This window comes from Triticum aestivum, chromosome 1A, assembly GCF_018294505.1.
Source record: "Triticum aestivum cultivar Chinese Spring chromosome 1A, IWGSC CS RefSeq v2.1, whole genome shotgun sequence".
NCBI lineage: Eukaryota > Viridiplantae > Streptophyta > Magnoliopsida > Poales > Poaceae > Triticum > Triticum aestivum.
Window position 1 is genome coordinate 19,919,984 of NC_057794.1, and position 18,541 is coordinate 19,938,524.

Consider the following 18,541-nt stretch of genomic DNA (forward strand, 5'->3'; position numbering starts at 1 on the left):
ACTTGTGGGTTATCATCCCCCTCCCCCGTATATAAAGGAGTGGAGGAGGGGGAGGGTCGGACCTATTATGGCGCGCCCCATGGGGAGTCCTACTCCCACCAGGAGTAGGATTCCCCCCTTTCCATGTAGTAGGAGTAGGAGAAGGAAGGAGGAAAGAGGGAGAAGAAAAGGGGGGCAACTCCCCCCTTCCTAGTCCAATTCGGACCAGAGGGGGAGGGGTGCGCGGCCTGCCCTGGAAGCCCCTCCTCTCTTTCCACTAAGGCCCATAAGGCCCATTAAACTTCCCGGAGGGTTATGGTAACCCCCGGTACTCCGGTATATGCCCGAACTTCACTCAGAACCCTTCCAATGTCCAAACATATTCGTCCAATATATCGATCTTTATGTCTCGACCATTTCGAAACTCCTCGTCATGTTCGTGATCAAATCCGGGACTCTGAACTAACTTCGGTACATCAAATCACAAAAACTCATAAAATCGATCGTCACCAAACGCTAAGCGTGCGGACCCTACAGGTTCGAGAACTATGTAGACATGACCAAGACATGTCTCCAGTAAATAACCAATAGCGGAACCTGGATGCTCATATTGGTTCCCACATATTCTATGAAGATCTTTATCGGTCAAAACGCATAACGATATACATTGTTCCCTTTGTCATCGGTATGTTACTTCCTCGAGATTCGATCGTCAGTATCCCAATACCTAGTTCAATATCGTTACCGGCGAGTCTCTTTACTCGTTCTGTAATGCTACATCACGTAACTAACTCATTAGCCACATTGCTTGCAAGGCTTATAGTGATGTACATTATCGAGAGGGCCCAGAGATACCTCTCCGACAATCGAAGTGACAAATCCTAATCTTGATCCATGCCAACTCAACAAACACCATCAGAGACACCTGTAGAGCACCTTTATAATCAACCAATTATATTGTGACGTTTGGTAGCACCCAAAGTGTTCCTCCGGTATTCGGGAGTTGCATGATCTCATAGTCATAGGAACATGAATAGTTATGGAGAAAGCAATAGCAACAAACTAAACGATCATCGTGCTAAGCTAACGGATGGGTCAAGTCAATCACACATCATTCTCTAATGATGTGATCCCATTAATCAAATGGCAACTCATGTCTATGGTTAGGAAACATAAACATCATTGATTCAGCGAGCTAGCCAAGTAGAGGCAAACTAGTGACACTCTGTTTGTCTATGTATTCACACATGTACTAAGTTTTCGGTTAATACAATTCTAGCATGAATAATAAACATTTATCATAATATAAGGAAATATAAATAACAACTTTATTATTGCCTCTGGGGCATATTTCCTTCAGTCTCCCACTTGCACTAGAGTCAATAATCTAGATTACATTTTAATGATTCTAACACCCAAGGAGTCTTGGTGCTGATCATGTTTTGCTCGTGAGAGAGGCTTAGTCAACGGGTCTGCAACATTCAGATCCGTATGTATCTTGCAAATCTCTATGTCTCACTCCTTGACTTGATTGCGGATGGAATTAAAGTGTCTCTTGATGTGCTTGGTTCTCTTGTGAAATATGGATTCCTTTGCCAAGGCAATTGCTCCAGTATTGTCACAAAAGATTTTCATTGGACCCGATGCACTAGGTATGATACCTAGATCGGATATGAACTCCTTCATCCAGACTCATTAATTTGCTGCTTCCGATGCAGCTATGTATTCTGCTTCACACGTAGATCCCGCCACGACGCTCTGCTTGGAACTCCACCAACTGACAGCTCCACCATTTAATAAAAACACGTATCCGGTTTGTGACTTAGAGTCATCTGAATCAGTGTTAAAGCTTGCATCGCCGTAACCATGTACAACGAGCTCTTTGTCACCTCCATATTGGAGAAACATATCCTTAGTCCTTTTCAGGTATTTTAGGATGTTCTTGACCGCTGTCTAGTGATCCACTCCTGGATTACTTTGGTACCTCCCTGCTAAACTTATATCAAGGCACACATCAAGTCTGGTACACAGCATTGCATACATGATAGAGCCTATGGCTCATGCATAGGGAACACCTTTCATTTTCTCTCTATCTTCTGTAGTGGTCGGGCATTGAGTCTGACTCAACTTCATACTTTCTAATACAGGCAAGAACCCTTTCTTTGCCCGATCCATTTTGAACTTCTTCAAAACGTTATCAAGGTATGTGCTTTGTGAAAGTCCAATTAAGCGTCTTGATCTATCTCTATAGATCTTGATGCCCAATATATAAGCAGCTTCACTGATGTCTTTCATTGAAAAATTCTTATTCAAGTATCCTTTTGTGCTATTAATAAATTCAGTATCATTCCCGATCAACAATATGTCATCTACATATAATATCAGAAATGCTACGGAGCTCCCACTCACTTTCTTGTAAACACGGGCTTCTCCAAAAGTCTGTACAAAACAATATGCTTTGATCACACTATCAAAGTGTATATTCCAACTCCAAGAGGCTTGCACCAGTCCATAAATGGATCGCTGGGGCTTGCACACTTTGTTAGCACCTTTTGGATCGACAAAACCTTCTGGTTGCATCATATACAACTCTTCTTTAAGGTATCCATTAAGGAATGTTGTTTTGACATCCATTTGCCAAATTTCATAATCATAAAATGCGGCAATTGCTAACATGATTCGAATGGACTTAAGCATCGCTATGGGTGAGAAGGTCTCATCATAGTCAACTCCTTGAACTTGTCGAAAACCTTTTGCAACAGGTCGAGATTTATAGATAGTAACATTACTGTCAGCGTCAGTCTTCTTATTGAAGATCCATTTATTCTCTATGGCCTGCCGATCATCGGGCAAGTCAACAAAAGTCCATACTTTGTTCTCATACATGGATCCCATCTCGGATTTCATGGCCTCAAGCCATTTTGCGGAATCTGGGCTCTTCATCGCTTCCTCGTAGTTCGTAGGTTCGTCATGGTCAAGTAACATGACTTCTAGAACAGGATTACCATACCACTCTGGTGTGGATCTTACTCTGGCTGACCTACGAGGTTCGGTAGTAACTTGATCAGAAGTTTCATGATCATCATCATTAGCTTCCTCACTTACTTGTGTAGGAATCACTAGAATTGATTTCAGTGATGAACTACTTTCTAATAAGGGAGAAGGTACAATTACCTCGTCAAGTTCTACTTTCCTCCCACTCACTTCTTTCGATGGAAACTCCTTCTTTAGAAAGGATCCATTCTTAGCAACGAATATCTTGCCTTTGGATCCGTGATAGAAGGTGTACCCAACAGTCACATTTGGGTATCCTATGAAGATACATTTCTCCAATTTGGATTTGAGCTTATCAGGTTGAAGGTTTTTCACATAAGCATCGCAGCCCCAAACTTTAAGAAACAACAACTTGGGTTTCTTGCCAAACCACATTTCATAAGGTGCCGTCTTGACGGATTTAGATGGTGCCCTATTTAATGTGAATGCAGCTATCTCTAAAGCGTAACCCCAAAACAATAGCGGTAAATCGGTGAGAGACATCATAGATCGCACCATATCAATTAACATACGATTACGACGTTCAGACACACCATTACGCTGTGCTGTTCCAGGTGGCGTGAGTTGCGAAACTATTCCGCATTGTTTCAAATGAAGTCCAAACTCATAACTCAAATATTCGCCTCCACGATCAGATCGTAGAAACTTGATTTTCTTGTTATGATGATTTTCAACTTCACTCTGTAATTCTTTGAACTTTTCAAATGTTTCAGGCTTATGTTTCATTAAGTAGATATACCCATATCTGCTCAAATCATCTGTGAAGGTGAGAAAATAACGATATCCACCGCGAGCTTCAATGTTCATTGGACCACATACATCAGTATGTACGATTTCCAATAACTCTGTTGCTCGCTCCATTGTTCCGGAGAACGGAGTTTTAGTCATCTTGCCCATGAGGCATGGTTCGCAAGTACCAAGTGATTCATAATCAAGTGATTCCAGAAGTCCATCAGAATGGAGTTTCTTCATGCGCTTTACACCAATATGACATAAACGGCAGTGCCACAAATAAGTTGCACTATCATTATCAACTCTGCATCTTTTCGCTTCAATACTACGAACATGTGTATCACTACTATCATGATTTAGTAAAAATAGAGAACTCATCAGGGGTGCATGACCATAAAAGATATTACTCATATAAATAGAAAAACATTATTCTCTGATTTAAATGAATAACCGTCTCGCATCAAACAACATCTAGATATAATGTTCGTGCTCAACGCTGGCACCAAATAACAATTATTTAGGTCTAATACTAATCCCGAAGGTAGATGTAGAGGTAGCGTGCCGACGGCGATCACATCGACTTTGGAACCATTTCCCACGTGCATCGTCACCTCGTCCTTAGCCATTCTTCGCTTAATCCGTAGCCCCTGTTTCGAGTTGCAAATGTTAGCAACTGAACCAGTATCAAATACCCAGGCACTACTGCGATCATTAGTAAGCTACACATCAATAACATGTATATCAAATATACCTTTCACTTTGCCATCCTTCTCCGCCAAATACTTGGGGCAGTTCCGCTTCTAGTGACCAGTTCCTTTGCAGTAGAAGCACTCAGTCTCGGGCTTAGGTTCAGACTTGGGTTTCTTCACTTGAGCAGCAACAGGTTTGTTGTTCTTCTTGAAGTTCCCCTTCTTCCCTTTACCCTTTTTCTTGAAACTAGTGGTCATGTTGACCATCAGCACTTGATGCTCCTTCTTGATTTCTACCTCCGCAGCCTTTAGCATTGCGAAGAGCTCAGGAATCGTCTTATCCATCCCTTGCATATTATAGTTCATCATGAAGCTCTTGTATCATGGTGGCAGTGATTGAAGAACTCTGTCAATGACACTATCATCAGGAAGATTAACTGCCATTTGAGTCAAGTGCTTGTGGTACCTAGACATTCTGAGTATATGTTCACTGATAGAACTATTCTCCTCCATATTGCAGCTGTAGAACTTATTGGAGACTTCATATCTCTCAATCTGGGCATTTGCTTGAAATATTAACTTCAACTCCTCGAACATCTCATATGCTCCATGACGTTTAAAACGTTGTTGAAGTCCCGGTTCTAAGCCATAAAGCATGGCACACTGAACTATCGAGTAGTCATCAGCTTTGCTCTGCTAGGTGTTCATAACATCTGGCGTTGCTCCTGCAGCGGGTTTGTCACCTAGCGGTGCTTCCAGGACGTAATTCTTCTATGTAGCAATGAGGATAATCCTCAAGTTATGGACCCAGTCCATATAGTTGCTACCATCATCATTCAACTTAGCTTCCTCTAGGAACGCATTAAAATTCAACGGAACAACAACACGTGCCGTCTATCTACAACAACATAGACATGCAAAATACTATCAGGTACTAAGATCATGATAAATTAAAGTTCAATTAATCAAATTACTTAAGAACTCCCACTTAGATAGACATCTCTCTAATCATCTAATTGATCACGTGATCCATATCAACTAAACCATTTCCGATCATCACGTGAGATGGAGTAGTTTTCAATGGTGAACATCACTAAGTTGATCATATCTACTATATGATTCACGCTCGACCTTCCGGTCTCCACTGTTCCGATGCCATTTATGCATATGCTAGGCTCGTCAAGTTTAACCCGAGTATTCCGCATGTGCAAAACTGGCTTGCACCCGTTGTATGTGAACGTAGAGATTATCACACCGGATCATCACATGGTGTCTCTGCACGACGAACTGTAGCAATGGTGCATACTCAGGGAGAACACTTATACCTTGAAATTTAGTGAGAGATCATCCTATAATGCTACCGTCGAACTAAGCAAAATAAGATGCGTAAAGGATAAACATCACATGCAATCAATATAAGTGATATTATATGACCATCATCATCTTGTGCCTTTGATCTCCACCTCCAAAGCACCATCATGATCACCATCGTCACCGGCTTGACACATTGATCTCCATCGAAGCATCGTTGTCGTCTCGCCAACTATTGCTTCTACGACTATCGCTACCGCTTAGTGATAAAGTAAAGCAATTACATGGCGATTGCATTTCATACAATAAAGCGACAACCATATGGCTCCTGCGAGTTGCCGATAATTGTGTTACAAAACATGATCATCTCATACAATAAAATTTACCATCATGTCTCGACCATATCACATCACAATATGCCCTGCAGAAACAAGTTAGACGTCCTCTACTTTGTTGTTGCAAGTTGTACGTGGCTGCTACGGGCTGAGCAAGAACCGTTCTTACCTATGCATCGAAAACCACAACACGGTATAGTGATTGATTTTTGATCTTCAGAAAGAACCATGTTCATTAAATCCGATTCAACTAAAGTTGGAGAAACAGACACCCACTAGCCACCTGTGTGCGAAGCACGTCGGTAGGACCAGTCTCGCATAAGCGTACGTGTAATGTCGGTCTAGGCCGCTTCATCCAACAATGCCGCTGAATCAAGAATCAACTAGTGACGGCAAGCAATATGTATATACCCACGCCCACAACTCCTTTTTGTTCTACTCGTGCATATAACATCTTCGCATAAACCTGGCTTGGATGCCAATGTTGGAGAAAGCAGTAATTTCAAAAAAAATCCTACGCACACGCAAGATCATGGTGATGCATGGCAACGAGAGGGGAGAGTATTGTCTATGTACCCTCGTAGACCGTAAGCGGAACCGTTATGACAACGCGGTTGATGTAATCGTATGTCCTCATGATCGACCAATCTAGTACCAAAGATACGGCACCTCCGTGGTCTGCACACGTTCAGCTCGGTGAAGTTCCGCGAACTCATGATCCAGTAGAGCTTCGAGGGAGAGCTTCGTCAGCAAGGCGGCATGATGACGGTGATGATGTTGCTACCGGAACAGGGCTTCGCCTAAGCACCGCTACATACTACCAAGGTGGATTATGGTGGAGGGGGCACCGCACACGGCTAAAGATCAATGATCAACTTGTGTGTCTATGGGGTGCCCCCCTCCCCCATATATAAAGGAGTGGAGGAGGGGGAGGGCCGGCCCTCCTATGGCGCGCCCCATGGGGAGTCCTACTCCCATCGGGTGTAGGATTCCCCCCTTTGCATGTAGTAGGAGTAGGAGAAGGAAGGAGGAAAGAGGGAGAAGGAAAGGGGGGTGCCGCCCCCCCCCCCTCCTAGTCCAATTCGGACCAGAGGGGGAGGGGCACGCGGCCTACCCTGACAGCCCTCCTCTCTTTCCAATAAGGCCCATTAAACTCCCCGGGGGGTTCCGGTAACCCCCCGGTACTCCGGTATATGCCCGAACTTCACTCGAAACCCTTCCGATGTCCAAACATAGTCGTCCAGTATATCGATCTTTATGTCTCGACCATTTCGAAACTCCTCGTCATCCGTGATCAAATCCAGGACTCCAAACTACCTTAGGTAAATCAAAACACAAAAACTCATAAAACCGATCATCTCTGAACGTTAAGCATGCGGACCCTACGGGTTCGAGAACTATGTAGACATGACCGAGACATGTCTCTGGTCAATAACCAATAGCGGAACCTGGATGCTCATATTGGTTCCCACATATTCTACGGAGATCTTTATCTGTCAAACCACATAACGATATACGTTGTTCCCTTTGTCATCGGTATGTTACTTGCCCGAGATTCGATTGTCGGTATCTCAATACCTAGTTCAATCTCGTTACCGGCAAGTCTCTTTACTCATTCTGTAATGCTACATCCCGTAACTAACTCATTAGCCACATTGCTTGCAAGGCATATAGTGATGTACATTACCGAGAGGTCCCAGAGATACCTCTCTGACAATCGGAGTGACAAATCCTAATATTGATCCATGCCAACTCAACAAACACCATCAGAGACATCTGTAGAGCACCTTTATAATCACCAAGTTACATTGTGACGTTTTGTAGCACACAAAGTGTTCCTCCGGTATTCGCGATTTGCATGATCTCATAGTCATAGGAACATGTATAGTTATGGAGAAAGCAATAGCAACAAACTAAACAATCATCGTGCTAAGCTAACGGATGGGTCAAGTCAATCACATCATTCTCTAATGATGTGATCCCATTAATCAAATGACAACTCATGTCTATGGTTAGCAAACATAATTAACCATCATTTATTCAACGAGCTAGTCAAGTAGAGGCAAACTAGTGACACTCTGTTTGTCTATGTATTCACACATGTACTAAGTTTCAAGTTAATACAATTCTAGCATGAATAATAAACATTTATCATGATATAAGGAAATATAAATAACAACTTTGTTATTGCCTCTAGGGCATATTTCCTTCAAAGCACACATGGCCGGGATGAGAGGCGTCGACAAAACCAATGGGCTCCTCACCGTAATCCTGCTCCTCAAGGTGCATGTCAAAACCGGCGGATCTCGGGTAGGGGGTCCCGAAATGTGCGTCTAGGCGGATGGTAACAGGAGACAAGGGACACGATGTTTTTACCCAGGTTTGGGCCCTCTCGATGGAGGTAAAACCCTACTCCTGCTTGATTAATATTGATGATATGGGTAGTACAAGAGTAGATCTACCATGAGATCAAGGAGGCTAAACCCTAGAAGCTAGCCTATGGTATGATTGTTCTTCGTCCTACGGACTAAAACCCTCCGGTTTATATAGACACCGGAGAGGGCTAGGGTTACACAGAGTCGGTTACAATGGTAGGAGATCTACATATCCGTATCGCCAAGCTTGCCTTCCATGCCAAGGAAAGTCCCTTCCAGACACGGGACGAAGTCTTCAATCTTGTCTCTTCATAGTCCAGGAATCCGGCCGAAGGTATAGTCCGGCTATTCGGACACCCCCTAATCCAGGACTCCCTCAGTAGCCCCTGAATCAGGCTTCAATGATGACGAGTCCGGCGCGCAGATTGTCTTCGGCATTGCAAGGCGGGTTCCTCCTCCAAGTACTTCATAGAAGATTTTGAACACAAAGGTAGTGTCCAGCTCTGCAAAATAAGTTTCCGCATATTGCCATAGAGAGAATAATATTTACACAAATCTAATCTGCCGACGTATTCTGTAGCATCACATCACACCACGGCCAAGTCTTTATTCGAATCATTTTCCTGTCCCACCTCAGCGCGTTTAGCGAGGTGGTTTCCTTGGCACGTCTTGTCAAAGCAGAGATCGTGTCCCCTTATTCCAGGATTCTCATCAATAAGGGCGTGGGTAACCCAGTCGTACCTGTTGGTATGTTTTCTCGATCAAAGGCGAGTCCCAAACGGTCAGGGGGAGGGCCCTTGGTATTCAACCTCTTATAAAGAGACCAAGGCCTTACTCCTTTCTTTCAATCTCAAACGAGTTCGCCCTTCGCCTCGAGTTCCAACACCAAAGGCTCCAGATTTCAGGCGCTTCGGACCTTCGACAATGTCCGGTTCTGACCTTCGAGGCTGATGGATGCCCTCCTCCGTCACGGAGGAGGACGTGCTGAAGTTGAGAGAGGCCAGGTTCTTGACCGGCGAAATCTGGCATAGGCTGCCTGCTCAAGGGTAGGTCATTCCCACTCCCAAGCCTGGTGAGAGTGTGGTGTTCATGTCTCACTTCCTTCGGGGGCTAGGCTTCCCGACGGATCCCTTCGTGAGGGGGCTCATGTTTTATTATGGGCTGGAATTTCACGACTTAGCTTCGGAGTCCATCCTCCATATTTCCTCATTCATCGTCGTGTGTGAAGCCTTCCTCCGTATTACTCCTCACTTCGTAGTATGGTTCAAGACCTTCAAAGTAGAGCCGAAGATGATCGAGGGACGGCACATGGAGTGCGGAGGTGCTTTTATAAGCAAGAATGTTGGTGCTCCATGGCCCGAGGGCTCTTTTCAAGAGGAGTCCAGCTTATGGCAACGAGAGTGGTTTTACATCACCGTTCCCAGGGGCACCAAGTGGGTGGCGCCACCTGCCTTTCGCTCGGGTCCCCCACCACAGCTAGTGTCATGGGTCAATAAAGGACTGAACTGGGGGCCATCCAAGGACGTGCCCTTGTTGCAGGGCCGCATTCGAGATCTCTTAGAAAGAGACATTAGCCTGGTCGTGGTGACACAGGTTATGTTGATCCGCAGAGCCTTGCCCGGCAAACGTCGCCCCTTCGCCTGTGGGAGTTCAATCCGGAGGGACCACGAGCTCTCCAGCATTTCATGGGCACAATGCCCGTGGAGATGTACAAATTATTCTTCGGATCACAAGCAGTGTGTCCGGACTTGACCAAGGACGCAGGCCTGAGCTGCAATCGCCCGGGATACTCAAGTAAGTAGCCTTGTGCCCGGACTCGCTATACGTATATTTATCATAAAATTTCCCCTAAAAGAGATGTCCTTTAAACAGGAGTGGATAGCAAAAGCAAAGCTAATCAGGTGTCCGTCCCCCCTTCCCGAGACCACGCCGGATCCCGTGCTAGTCAGGATGTTGGAGGTTGTGCCTTCGGAGGAAAGCGAGGGAGGGGACAAGGAAGCTACAGCCTCCTCGAAGAAGGTTGTATGGAAGGGAGGAATCGAAAATTCCTTTCCTCGAGAGAAGAAGAGGACCGCCTCTGACGACCCAGAGACCATGGCCTCAAAGCGGGGGAAGAAATCTTCGTCAGAGGATCCTGCGCCGGGGGATACTTCGGCCGAATTATGCCCTCAAGGGGATCAGCCCTCCACCGAGCCGTAAGTAGAGAGGAGTTTTTCTTTTTAAGAAATGAGAGAAATCCTTGCGTCATATCTGAGAAGAGTAATCGAAAATTTACCTTGTATCTCGGACCTTAGCCCTTCTCATCAGAGCTCGTCTTCGGGGGATCTTCTTCCGGAGATGATGGAGAGCGGAACGCCTACCCCTGTCGTACCGCCTTGCAAGGCGGGCGACCCTGAGGTATCGTCGCGGAGGGTTTCTCTGAATCCGGCAGGGCCGGAAGGTAGTCATATGGCCCCCCAAAGCCCTCCGTGTCCGGCCTTCGAAAAGGGCCATCAGACGAGTCCGGCACCGTCTCGTGGGTGGTCGGAGGAGCTGAAGGATCTGCTAGGGCGAGCATCTATCTCAGAGGAGCACCGTGCATTGATGGGTACGGTGATTGAGAGGATTTCATCCGCGGAGAGCGGATTGCACGAGGCCGTCAGGAGTTTACTGACAGGTTTTGAGGTACGCGAAATAATTTACCCTTTTTGGACAGTTGCGCATAAATAAGATGCGCCCTGTGTAGATAGTAGCCCCTGAGACTCTGTGCGTTGTCAAAAGTGACGGCGCGCAGAGGATCATAATCCCAGGTCTAATATGCCGCCTTCATACGTAGGTGGCGAAGTGTCGGGTGGCCAGCCGTACTGATGAATTTGCCGAGCTAAAGCGGCAACTTGACGTGGCAGATGCGGACATCGCGCTTATCAACAAGCGGCTTGACGAGGCACAAGGTATGTAATTACTCCGGCGGCACCTGGTAAGAGGAGCTTTATGCCAGTATCTTACAATGTGTGCGCTTGATGCAGATGGTGCTGCTGCCATGGAGAATCTTTGGGCGGAACTTGCCCGAGCCAAGGAGCAAGCCAGGAAAAGTGATGCGGCTGCCAGAAAGGCAATTGAAGAGCTGAAAGCCGAACAGGCTGCTCACTGCCGAAGCAAGAAGGAAATGGCCGAGATGGTTGTGAAGCTGAAGAGCGCTGCTGACCGTTGCAAGCTTCTTGAAAAAGAAGATCGGGCGGAACAGACGGACCTGGAGAAGGCCGTTGCCGATGCCAAGGATGCTCGCTCTGCGATGAGAGCTATGAAGGAGGAGCTGCGTCAGGCCGGAGAGATCGCGGCTGGAAAGCCCTTTATGCTGCGGAGGAAGTTCTGTGATCCTAAACATGCTCCGTTAGACCGGATGTGGAGTATGGCGGACACCTATCTGGATTTGGCAGCGAGTGCCGCAGATGCGGCCGAACACTTCCGAGATCAAGAAGATCGCGAAGTGGAAAAGCTCTTTTGGTCGCAGTTCCACAATCCGGAGCGTCCACTGTCATTAGCCGATCGTTTGGCCGAATGGGCCGAGCTAAATAGGTTGTCCGGACTCGCCATGAAGTATGTCATGAGTCATCTGTGGCCAGAGAGGCCAGAGCCGAAAAGTTATTTCAACTTGGTGCAGCAGTTCCTTGGTGCGGCGCCGCATATCAATGCGATGAAGAGGTCAGCGTGCATAGAGGGTGCGCGGATGGCTCTTGCCCGTGTCAAGACATACTGGGCGGAAATGGAGGCCACCGCTGTTGCATCCCCAGACTCGGATGGAAGCCGAGTACCTGCCGAGCACTATTTTCAGGAAGTTCTGCAAGGCGCTCGTTTAATAGAGACGCAGTGCTCGAAGGATACTATATTCGAATAGCATATATTATTGTAAAACAATATTTTGATAAATTGTAGAAGCTTTTTATACTTGTGCCTGCAAGTATTATAATACCTCCTGTGCGGCCGTTTAACATATATGTATATATAATCTGAAAGATGGCAGTCGTCGGCTTCAGCCCCCACGCACATAATGCGGGGGTGTTCGCAGAAGGCGCATTTTCACACTTGATCCAACGTCTTGGTCCTACAAAGGAGGTGATAGCGCAGCGAACTAGGCAATCGGACTATGATGCTTTATCACTTTCACTTAGCCATAGGAGTTTGACAGTGAGGCTACTTATATAGCCCCTGGTGGCGCCTGCGCTCGCCCGAACTCGGGGCGCGTATGTGCCTGGCCGGGAAGCGGCCCTTCGTTAATGCGGAGGAATCCTAAAGATTCCGGTAAGTCATCGAGTGGTTGACCAGTCTCACGCTATATCATGACAGTCAGTTTTCGGCTTTCTCTACTGAGGTGCTCGCCTGGCCGAACCGGGGCACAATCGCAGTAGTTCTCCTGGTGCCGCCTTAGCCGATAGAGCGGAACGTAAGGTAGCAAAACACAGGAGCCGGGCAAACCCAACATTTGACCAAAGACATGATTCGGAGCTGATGCATATAAGGCCAAACTCGCGACGCCGAACACTCCCTAAGGTATTCGGTCTTTATGAGGGCGGGCGGGATAACGCCCTTAGTAATAAGCCCCTAGTGTCCAGGTACGCGCAAAACTCTGACGTGGCCACATGCCAAAACGCCAGCCTCCTCCTTGGTTATACCAAGAAACCAGGGGATGTGTGTCAACAAGAGACAGTAAAAAAGGTTTACGCAGGGTCTTAATCTGAAAAGAATCCTTGGAACGGGTCCCTGCTGCACGTCTGCGCCTGTGTCTCCGTTGTGCCGTATCCTGGACGGGCGTAGCACGGTGTTCATCTGTAAAAGAGAGGAACTTAGTTGAAGAAATATCATGCCGAACATGAGTTATACTAAATAAACAAAGTATAAATCGAAATGGGTAAAATTGAGCTTTATTGTCTCTTGTTTTATATGCGCGGAGCCCCTAGTACAGGGGTATACGGCTATTAAGCCTTTATCAATTGTATGTTTATGCCGGACTCGTCTAGCCGTGTCCGTGGTCTTGACGACCTGTTTAGGTGCCTTGGCTGGTGAAGCCGCTTTATTGTGGGGTTATCAAGGCAGCCGCACTGTCTTCCGTGCGGGAGGAACACTCAATGTTTTCCCTTTAATGAGATGATGCCTCGTGGACCGGGCATCTTAAGCGTAAGAGATGCATAATGCGGTATTGTGTTAAAGCGGGCGAAAGCTTCGCGCCCCAGCAGTGCTTGATAGCTACTTGAGAATGGGGCGATGTGGAAAGTTAGCTGTTCGCGACGGAAGTTATCGGGGGAGCCGAACATAACTTCTAGCCGGAGAGAACCCATGCAACGGGCATCCGGGCCTGGCGTTACCCCTTGAAAGGAGGTTTTGCTATGGCGAATTTTTGTAGGGTCTATCCCCATGTTGCGGATTGTGTCCTGGTATAACAGGTTTAGACCACTGCCGCCGTCCATCAGGACATTTGTAAAGTGGAGTCCGCCGATTATTGGATCTAATACCAAGGCAGTCCAGCCTGCGTTCCGGATACTTCTAGAGTAATCCTGATGGTCGAAGGTGATCGGTTTTAACAACCATTGGCGAGACTCCTTTGGGATAGGCCGTATGGCGCGTATCTCTGTTGGCGCCATTCTGTTCGTCACGTGAAGTAAGTTTACTGTTTTGACTTCTTGTGGGAAATCCTTTTGTTTCCTGGTGCTCTGCTTGTGGGGTTCGTCGTCGTCCTCACTTGGTGTGTCGAGCCCCTTGTGTTCGGCGTTGAGTTTGCCGGATTGCTTGAAAACCCAACAATCTCTGTGGGTATGGTTCGCAGGCTTCCCGGGAGTACTGTGTATTTGACATATCTTGTCCAAGATTTTGTTTAAGTTGGATAGCTCGTCCCTGTTATCCTTGAGGGGCGGCTTTCTCTGATTCTGCCGCGAGCTTTTGAATCCGGCGTTGACCGCCGTGCTCTTTGGGCTGTTTCCCTTATTCCGGCGCTGGTCCTTGCTGCGTCGGGGTTTTCCGTTTCCATCCCTAACTTCGGATGTACTTGGGTCGCTGGTGCTACATCTTGCCAACCAGCTGTCCTCTCCTGCGCAAAAGCGGGTCATGAGGCTTGTTAATGCGGCCATTGTTCTTGGCTTTTCTTGGCCGAGGTGTCTGGCGAGCCATTCGTCTCGAACGTTATGCTTAAAAGCTGCTAGGGCTTCGGCGTCCGGACAGTCGACTATCTGATTCTTTTTAGTAAGAAATCTGTTCCAGAATTTCCGGGCTGACTCTCCGGGCTGTTGAGTTATGTGACTGAGATCGTCTGCATCCGGAGGGCGGACATAGGTCCCTTGAAAATTTGCCCGGAAAGCATCCTCAAGCTCTTCCCAACTTCCAATGGTGTTTTCGGGAAGGCTTTTGAGCCAATGCCGGGCTGGCCCTTTAAGCTTGAGGGGTAAGTATTTTATGGCGTGGAGGTCATCTCCTCTGGCCATGTGTATGTGGAGGATATAATCCTCGATCCAGACCCCAGGGTCTGTTGTTCCGTCGTACGCCTCTATGTTTACGGGCTTGAATCCCGCTGGAAATTCATGGTCCAGCACCTCATCGGTGAAACATAGGGGGTGTGCGGCACCCCTGTATTTGGGTGTGCCGTGATGTTCGGATATTTGTTGTGTTGCATTGCTTACTAGAGCTTGCTTTCTTGGCCCGTAGATAGATCTGGCTGGGCCATCTTTTTGATGCGGATCCTTTGGTGGATCGCGTGCCGGCTTGTGTGCGGCGCCGCTTGCCGCTCCATGCTGGCCATGCGGTCGTCTATCCGACCGGGTGGCTTTCCTATTTTTTGACTGCGGGGGCTCTAAGGCCTCCTCGTCAAATTCAGGCAGTAGCTTTCGCTTTGGATAGCTTTTTGTGCGGCGACTGCCGCCATATTTGTCTGCGGTGTTGCGTACTTTGCTCCATCTGATTCTGAGTGCATCTTCCGCAGTTTTGAGCTTCCGCTTCTGCTTTTTCAGGCTACGCGCAGTGGCGACGAGCCTTTTGTGGAGGTTTTTCTGCTCCATGAGCCTATCCGGCGTAAGTTCGTTCGGACTGTTGTTTTCGCCGGGGACGGGGTGTTCGGTTTGTTTATCCAAGTTGCCATGTTCGGACGGTTGCTCGAAGGCATGTTCGCGTCCGCCGGCTCACCCTGCTCTATGGTTGGGTCTGTATGGCTGCTGTCTCTGTCGAGGCGGGGCTTGGAGCGACGCTTATGTCGCCGCTTTGATTGCTTTTCGAGTGAACGATTCCTCGTTGCATCCTTGTGTTCCTCGTCGTTGCTTCCTTTGGGTGTGTCCACCATGTATACATCATGAGATGAGGTGGTTGTCCAGTGCCTTATAGGCATTGGTTCATGTTCATCTCCTACATCATCATCCATACCGTCGATGTCTTCGGAGTCGAAGTCGAGCACGCCGTTTAAATTATCGACAGTGTCTACGAAGTGGGTGGTGGGTGGGCATCAAATTTCTTCATCGTCAACATCCCAATCATGTCGGTCATGGTCCGGCCAGGACTCTCCTGACAAAGAGAGAGACTTGAGTGAATTTAGAATGTCGCCGAAGGGTGAGTGCTGAAAGATGTCTGCGGCGGTGAACACCATGATCGGCGCCCAATCGGATTCGATTGGTAGGGGCGCGGAGGGCTCGGAGTCCGGGGAAGAGTCCGGCATCTTGGAGTCACGGGCTTCGTGGAGGACAAGGCTGGTGTTCGGCTTGATCACCATAGAGATTCCAGCCCCCGAGGCGGTGTCTAACCACCCATCCTCGATTGGTGTGGTCGGCTCCAAGCCAAGGGTCGGAGCGGACACAGGTGCGGCCTCCAGGGCACTGTTCGGCGGTAGAGCTAGATCAAGCCCATCGTGACAGTGCGGCGCGCTCGGCTGCGGCTCGAATCCGTCGAAGATCAAGTCTCCGCGGAGGTCGGCCATGTAGTTTAAACTTCCAAATCTGACCTGACTGCCAGGGGCGTAGCTTTCGATCTGCTCCAGATGGCTAAGCGAATTGGCCCGCAATGCAAAGCCGCCAAATACGAAGATCTGTCTGGGGAGAAAAGTCTCACCCTGGATCGCATCGTCGTTGATGATCGGAGGAGCCATCGGGCCTAAAAGTGACGACACATAGGAACTCTCAATGAAAGCACCAATGTTGTTGTCAAAACCGGTGGATCTCGGGTAGGGGGTCCCGAACTATGCGTCTAGGCGGATGGTAACAGGAGACAAGGGACACAATGTTTTTACCCAGGTTCGGGCCCTCTCAATGGAGGTAAAACCCTACTCCTGCTTGATTAATATTGATGATATGGGTAGTACAAGAGTAGATCTACCACGAGATCAAGGAGGCTAAACCCTAGAAGCTAGCCTATGGTATGATTGTTCTTCGTCGTACGGACTAAAACCCTCCTGTTTATATAGACACCGGAGAGGGCTAGGGTTACACAGAGTCGGTTACAATGGTAGGAGATCTACATATCTGTATCGCCAAGCTTGCCTTCCACGCCGAGGAAAGTCCCTTCCGGACACGGGACGAAGTCTTCAATCTTGTATCTTCATAGTCCAGGAATCCGGCCGAAGGTATAGTCTGGCTATCCGGACACCCCCTAATCCAGGAATCCCTCAGTGTCCATGAAGAAAGGCGTTGGAGACATCCATCTGATGAACTGGCAGAAACCGGAGACCGCCAACTAAAGGACGATGCAGACTGTGTCCGGTTTGACAACCGGTGCAAACGTCTCAGTGAAGTCAACTCCCTCACGCTGCCGAAACCAACGAACCACCCAACGAGCCTTATAGCACTCAAGCGTGCCATTCGAGCGGGTGTTATGACGAAAAACCCACTTTTCGCTTATGATGTTGGCGCGAGGAGGCCGGGGAACCAGTGTCCAGGTACGGTTCCACTGAAGAGCATCGAACTCTTCCTGCATCGCAGTAAGCCAGTGAGGATCACGTAGGGCTACTCCGGCGGACGTAGGAATCGACGACGGCTCGGTGGTGGAGGCAGCAACGAGATACTCGTCGTTGGAGTACTACAGGCTCGGGCGGTGGACGCTGGCCCTGGCCGAGTGAGAGGGCGAGACAAAAACTCCGGGACCACAGTGGGCATGGGTGGTGAAGAGCCAGTTGCGTCTGAGGCCGAAGCTGAGGTGGAGCCCGAGGGGGCGGCTCCTCCCAAGGAGGACTCCGGGCCCGAGGCGGTCAACGAAGGGAGTGTCAGCTAGGCGGCTGGCGATGTGCCGGCAACGGGGACGCGGCCAAGGCAGCCGGGGAAGGAGCTGGCGGCGGCGACGGCAACGATGAGCCGGTCGGCGAAGACGCCGGTGACGAGGCGGCTGGTGAGGGTGGCGTGGAGGCGCGAGGACCGTCGAAGCCCGAAGGCAGTCCAAGAACCGAGCGGGGCGATCCACCAGACGGGGTCGTCGGAGGGCCGCCGGTGGACGGTGGCGACGGGGCGACGAGAGGTACCTACTGCTGAAAGGGAAACACCTTCTCATCAAAGTAAATGTGTCGGGAGGTGAATACACGATGTGAGGCAGGCAGGGTTGTAGCAGCGGTAGCGTTTAGTGGTAGGTGGGGAGCCGAGGAAGATGCAAGCAATGGAGCAAGGTTCAAGCTTATGAGGCATAGTGGCGGCTATGCTAGGATAGCAGAGACAACCAAAGATGCGAAGCTCATCATAAGAGGGTGGTGCATCAAAGAGAAGATGATGGGGTGCAAAGTTCCTGTGAGTACGATAGGGGCAGATGTTAATGAGGAGTGATGCGGTGGCGAGAGCGTCAGGCCAAAAGCGCGGAGGCACATTGGCGTCAATGAGAAGCATACGAATGCAGTCATAAAGTGTGCGAAGAATGCGCTCAGCATGACTGTTTTGTTGCGAAGTGTACGGATATGTGAGAGAAAAGTCGTCCCATGTGTGGTGAGGAGAGTGCAAACAACTAAGTTATCAAACTCCTTCCCATTATCTGTTTGGAACGCAAGGATGCGATGAAGAAACTGCATGAAAACATACAAGTAGAATGCAGTGAGAGTGGAGATAACATTAGACTTACGCCGCAACGGGAAGGTCCACACATAGTG